Here is a 6,116-nt window from a genome sequence, read left to right as displayed (position 1 = left end):
GACACAGCAGAGGAGAGAGAGAGAAAAGTGGGGTGAGGGGTCAGACGACTGTGATGGTGTCCACTCCTGCAGGGCTCACCTGCACCTGTTGAGGCCGTTGGGGTTCATCAGTGAGAAACAGAAAAGGCTCTTTCATGGGCCACTGTGGGACAGCATTGCAGCCGTGTTGGAAGATAAACAAACATGTCAACACCATTTGTTTTATCTTCTTTGTTTTGTTACTGTGCTAATCATAGACATGATTTAGGCTTGACAATATATGTACTGTATGTATGTCTATGGTGCTAATGACGTATTGAGTGGCTGCACACCACACTATTAGATTCAGATCCTCATGCACTTAAAGAGATGCTATTTCAAGATGCTTTAGAGATGGACAATCTCCTCGGGAACTGATAAAAAAAAAAGACCTCTTGGCACCTCACCCTTAGAAATGTGTACCCACCCACACAGCTGCTGAACATGTTCAATAGTCTTCAGTCACTGGTCCAGACACCTGCGGCTAACCTCGTCCATCCTCCCGGACAAGGAGAGGCTCCCCCTCCTGGACGCTCCGGTGTCCACTTGGGCCAAGGGACAGCGTCTCTCCATCACCGCTACGAGGCCACACAGAGAGACGCCGCAGCCCTCCGGTCCCTGCTGCCCTGCAGAGCAGCTCCAGCGACGCAGACTGCGGTCCAGCCCTCTGGGAGTCGCCCCATCGCCCACCATCTGCCCATTGGACTCCTACATGCCTTTCCCCTGACCGCGCTCATCCCAGTACTGCTGAACAGAGCTCGTGCACAAGCTCATTCGGTGATACTGAGCGCCCCCTACAGGCCACATGTGTACCACACCCCAGCGGTACGGTCAGTCAGTGAGTGCCCCCTACAGGCCACATGTGTACCACACACCCCAGCGGTACGGTCAGTCAGTGAGTGCCCCCTACAGGCCACATGTGTACCACACCCCAGCGGTACGGTCAGTCAGTGAGTGCCCCCTACAGGCCACATGTGTACCACACAACCCAGCGGTACGGTCAGTCAGTGAGTGCCCCCTACAGGCCACATGTGTACTACACCCCAGCGGTACGGTCAGTCAGTGAGTGCCCCCTACAGGTCTCTTGTGTACCACACACCCCAGCGGTACGATCAGTCAGTGAGTGTCCTGCTCTCCCAGTCTCGTGTCTGTGAGTAGCCCTCCTGTGACGGCGAGCTGCTGTCCATTTGATGCCGTGTGTTACTGCTGCTGGACACTAGTACACGCCACTAGTGGGCGCTGTGGTATACATGTGTTACCATTGGTTAACGTTGACTGATCTCGACTAAAAGAGAACGTGTGGTTATTATAATCTCGGTTCTCTGGAGGGAAACATGAGACTTTATCCGTCTCCAGCCTAATTGGCTCTGTGGACCTGGTCCATTGGATCACTTCAGAATGCCTACTGAGGGCCAGTTTCTGGAGGTGTAGTCAGAGTACTACACACAGTGGAGTTTCTCTGTGTGTGTGTTTGTGTGTGTGTGTGTGGTATGTATGTTTCTGGAGGTGTAGTCATGTAAAGGCAGTGGCCTGTGTGTGTCCTCTGCTATTCTGGGAGAAACCATCGTGCACCGGAACCCCAGGAGGAGCAACACACAGGGCCTCTTAGCACACAATTAACAATCACTGCACTTACAGCAGAATCATATACTGTCTGCATTACGCTCTGTACTGTCTCCATGTGTTTGCTTCTATGAGGAGAACGAGGAAATGGAGGCAGCACAAATAAGGACCAATGTGATCTAGTGAACTGCTCACACATGCAGATAGAACACGTGTGTAAAACTTCTGCTGATAATCTTAATCTGCACAAACCTGGGTGAATCTGCTGGTGCAGTTATGACAATCGAGGAGACGACCTTGGACCTGTGCAGCGGGTTACCACGACAGCAGCTTGATCATTTACAGAATGATGTGCTTTAGAGACGTCCTGCTTGTGGAGATTCAATTACTCCCACACCATCTTCAGAAAAGAACCACTTGAGAGCTTCAGAGAATAATAATGTGTCAAATATTAATTTACCTCATGTTTCATAAAATTCACCATTTATTTTACAGGACATCGGAAACATAATATTGTGCAAATCTCATGATTACTCTGTTGTACCCTTCAAATGACGAAAAGTCATGAAACATGAAGCAAAACAAAAAAAGTGAAACCATATATTTTATGATGTTACTGTAAACATTGCTTGGGGTGAAATTGAAAATAACCACTTAAGAGCTTCAGAGAACCTCCTGCCTTCTGAAATACTGTACATGAGTGCAGAAAAGGGGGAGGACCAAACAGGCGACATACACCTTGTGATGTTGAAATACTGAAGAGGATGAAACAAGCAGGCCGTAGGCTGTAATGGTGTCCATTGTACTGCATTGTACTGGTCTGTATGGGGCTTTTACCTACTGTATGTCCCCAAGGTATATGTTCCCCAGTTTTTAACTGGCACATGCTCCCCTGCCATATGCAGTCCCACTCTGTGTCCCACTCAAACTTGATCTGTGGGAATGTAAGACCCTGGGGAGATTCACTCCCATATGCAGTGTGGTCAGATGAAGTACTGTGCTGTGGGCGGTGACAACACCAATGGAGGATGGACTCATCTGTCTTTCTCTCTGACCTCACTCACATACATTTTAAATTCTTTATTTGGATTAGAAGATAAGCATGTATCATGGCATAATCCTAATTGAATAGAAAGGTGTACAACAGTGGCCAATAATCCAGTCCATTATGCACATTATTAAGGGTAAAGGTGGCACCTACGCCTCCATACGTAGAGGCTACCAATTACTGCTGATACAGAGCAATATTTTGTCTATTTTTGGCCTTGTTCTTATGTAGTCCACAGATCTGCAGGCCCCATTCACAAAAAAAAGCGCACACATGCACACCCTCTTTTACATACACTATATTGCCAAAAGTATTCGCTCATCTGCCTTGACTCACATATGAACTTCGGTCACCCCATCCCTAATCCATAGGGTTTATTATGACGTCGGCCTGTCACAGCTTCAACTCTTCTGGGAAGACTTTCCACAAGGTTTAGGAGTGTGTTTATGGGATTTTTTGACCATTCTTTCAGATGCACATTTGTGAGGTCACACACTGATGTTGGATGAGGTGACTGGCTCCCACTCTAATTCATCCCGACGGTGTTATATTGGGTTGAGGTCAGGACTCTGTGCAGGCCAGTCAAGTTCATACACACCAAACAATGTCATCCATGCCTTTACGGACCTTGCTTTGTGCACTGGTGCACAGTCATGTTGGAATAGAAAGGGGCCATCCTCGAGCTGGGCTTGGTCCCTTAGTTCCAGTGAAAGGAACTCTGAATGCTTAACCAAGAGATTTTGGACAATTCCATGCTCCCAACTTCGTGGGAAGTTTGGGGATGGCCACTTCCTGTTCCAACATGATGGTGCACCATGGATTAAGGATGGGATGTGACGGAAGTTCATATGTGAGTCAAGACAGGTGAGCAAATACTTTTGGCAATATAGTGTACATAAAAGTTGCAGTAGGGGGATGGAGTAGACGATGGAAACATTGTGATTTATATTTGCGGAGAGAATGTGCAGGACTGAGCGGCGGTCATATTGTGTACCGCTTTGTGGTACATCTAGTTTTATTCCTCTTCTTCTTCAAACACACACTTCTTATCTCCCCTTCTCTATCCCTCTCTGTTATTCAATTTTTATATTTTCAGGTCCCCCTGTTCACCTGTCCCCTGTGCTGATCTCCTGTTCACCTGTCCCCTCTGCTGCAGGGAGCATCTCCTGTTCACCTGTCCCCTGTGCTGCATCTCCTGCTCACCTGTCCCCTGTGCTGATCTCCTGTTCACCTGTCCCCTGTGCTGCATCTCCTGTTCACCTGTCCCCTGTGCTGATCTCCTGTTCACCTGTCCCCTCTGTTGACCTCCTGTTCACCTGTCCCCTGTGCTGTATCTCCTGCTCACCTGTCCCCTGTGCTGATCTCCTGTTCACCTGTCCCCTGTGCTGATCTCCTGCTCACCTGTTCCCTGTGCTGATCTCCTGCTCACCTGTCCTCCTGTTCACCTGTCCCCTGTGCTGATCTCCTGTTCACCTGTTCCCTGTGCTGATCTCCTGCTCACCTGTCCCCTCTGCTGATTTCCTGTTCACCTGTCCCCTGTGCTGATCTCCTGTTCACCTGTCCTGCTCACCTGTTCCCTGTGCTGATCTCCTGCTCACCTGTCCCCTGTGCTGATTTCCTGTTCACCTGTCCCCTGTGCTGCATCTGCTGCTCTGCCTCCTGCTGCTCTCCTGCCCCTTAGAGGAGCTCTAGGCGGCTGGTTCCAAACAGCCACATTAACTGCTCTCAGGTCAGCTTCTTCAGCGATACGCAGGTCCCAGTGCCCCTGCCAACTGGTATGGAGCATGGAAACAATCTGTCGGGGAAATGGACAAAGTCACAGGTGAGTTTTATGGTGATAAGTGAGAATTATTATTGTTTAATTAATGTGTCGTCCACGAACTGTGAGCATGCAATCAAATTGTCATTTTGGGCATCCACACATCTGACTCACAGTTGATGTTTATGCTCAGTGTGATCTGGAAACAGTATCAATCTGGTGAGTGCATTCTAAACCGATTCAGTCTTTCAGAAAGATGAAGTCTCAAAGAATACTGCCAGACTTTGGCGCTGTTGTTCCCATAAGGAACACTAGGTGGCAGCACATCATTAAGACTACGTGAGCTGAGAATTATAAGGTTCTATCTCCATTTTGGTCGAAATTGAGTTTTTGACATCATCTGATCCATTAGGTGCTTATTAATGCCTGTGTGGTGTTATTTTTGTAAAAAGAAAAAAAAAAGTTAATTATTAGCAAAATAAAAAGGTACTACAGTACAGTTTTGCTAGCTATGTAAAAATTTGATGCTCAATATCTCAGAACTACCCTAAACGGAGATAGAACCTTATAATTCTAAGCTCACGACTACGCATGTGATGGGAGGAGCAAGGTGAGTTTTTATTACCTGTCGTGTGTTTTACAGAAATGGTATCAATGGTATCAGGAAGTGTACAAACATAAAATATTTCACCTTGAGTAAAGCCTAACACAACATGGTAACACTGGTAACACTACTAGTGGAGCTGGCAGCTAGCCTGGCAAGCCAAACTAAATACATTTTTGCCGCTAGGGTGTGTCTAGATTTCTAGGTGACAGCACTAATGCTGTTTAAATCACACACAGAATGTTAAACAGCGTGTTCGCACCCTTTATGAAGAAGTGCTAAAGGTCATTCATAAGCCTTTGGCTTCTCAGGACATATCTATTTGTATTGAGTAGGTGATGCATTCTTATTCTCATGGAGAAAGTGATACAGCCTCATGACTTCTCCGACTGTACATGCTGTTTTTAAAGTGACGTATCACCACTATCTATGTCTTTGGTTCTGTGAGCATGAGGAAACATGGCCACACAAGGCCATACATGTAGATATATAATAACTTTGACTTCTGACAATTCTTATTGTACATAAAACTAGATTGTGTCGGTGCACTTAGTTATAAAACAGTTGAGGAGACGACTTAACAGATATAGCCTAACTAACCTATTCATGGGTGTCACCAGGTCCCTTTCCACAGGTGGGTTAGTCAAGCACCATCCAGTCTGCATTCATAATCAAGGTGTGTGACTGTATACACCTCTGGAAAGGGACCTGATGAAACCATGATTAGCATAGATAGACTACGGACAAGTAGCCTGATTACCATCGACTTTCAAAGGCTCTGCGAGACTTTAGTCTGACCAACAGCCTGTGCTAACACGGTTTCTTGCCAGCACTGGTTGACCCGCCTCCTTTAAGTGCCTCGGTTTGCTACTGGTAGATGTCAGAAAGTGGATTGCCGAGTTTAAACCAATAACAACACTCTTTCCGCTGCCTTGAACACGCCTCTACCCAGAGCCGTTGGAGCTGCTCAAAGTTGATTGGTTCTCGACCAAAGGGGGCAGTTCCGCAGATTTCGGGAACTCAGAAATCCTTCTCAATGAGCAGTTGACCAGACCAGCAGCAAAAGCCTGAAGGCGTTGCGTCACTGGGAGGGCGTGCCAGGCTAACGGACAAGGACTACGGTA

General features: G+C 47.1%; 1 protein-coding gene across 1 annotated transcript in view; it reads left to right on the top strand.

The window, feature by feature from the left end:
- Window positions 1-6,116, top strand: part of LOC134088012 (protein NLRC5-like) — a 116,538-nt gene that overhangs the window by 75,448 nt on the left and 34,974 nt on the right. The gene's annotated exons all lie outside the window — the stretch shown is intronic.

This window comes from Sardina pilchardus, chromosome 1 (genome assembly GCF_963854185.1).
Source record: "Sardina pilchardus chromosome 1, fSarPil1.1, whole genome shotgun sequence".
In the NCBI taxonomy this organism is placed as follows: Eukaryota; Metazoa; Chordata; class Actinopteri; order Clupeiformes; family Clupeidae; genus Sardina; species Sardina pilchardus.
This window is presented reverse-complemented; position numbering and strand designations above follow the sequence as displayed.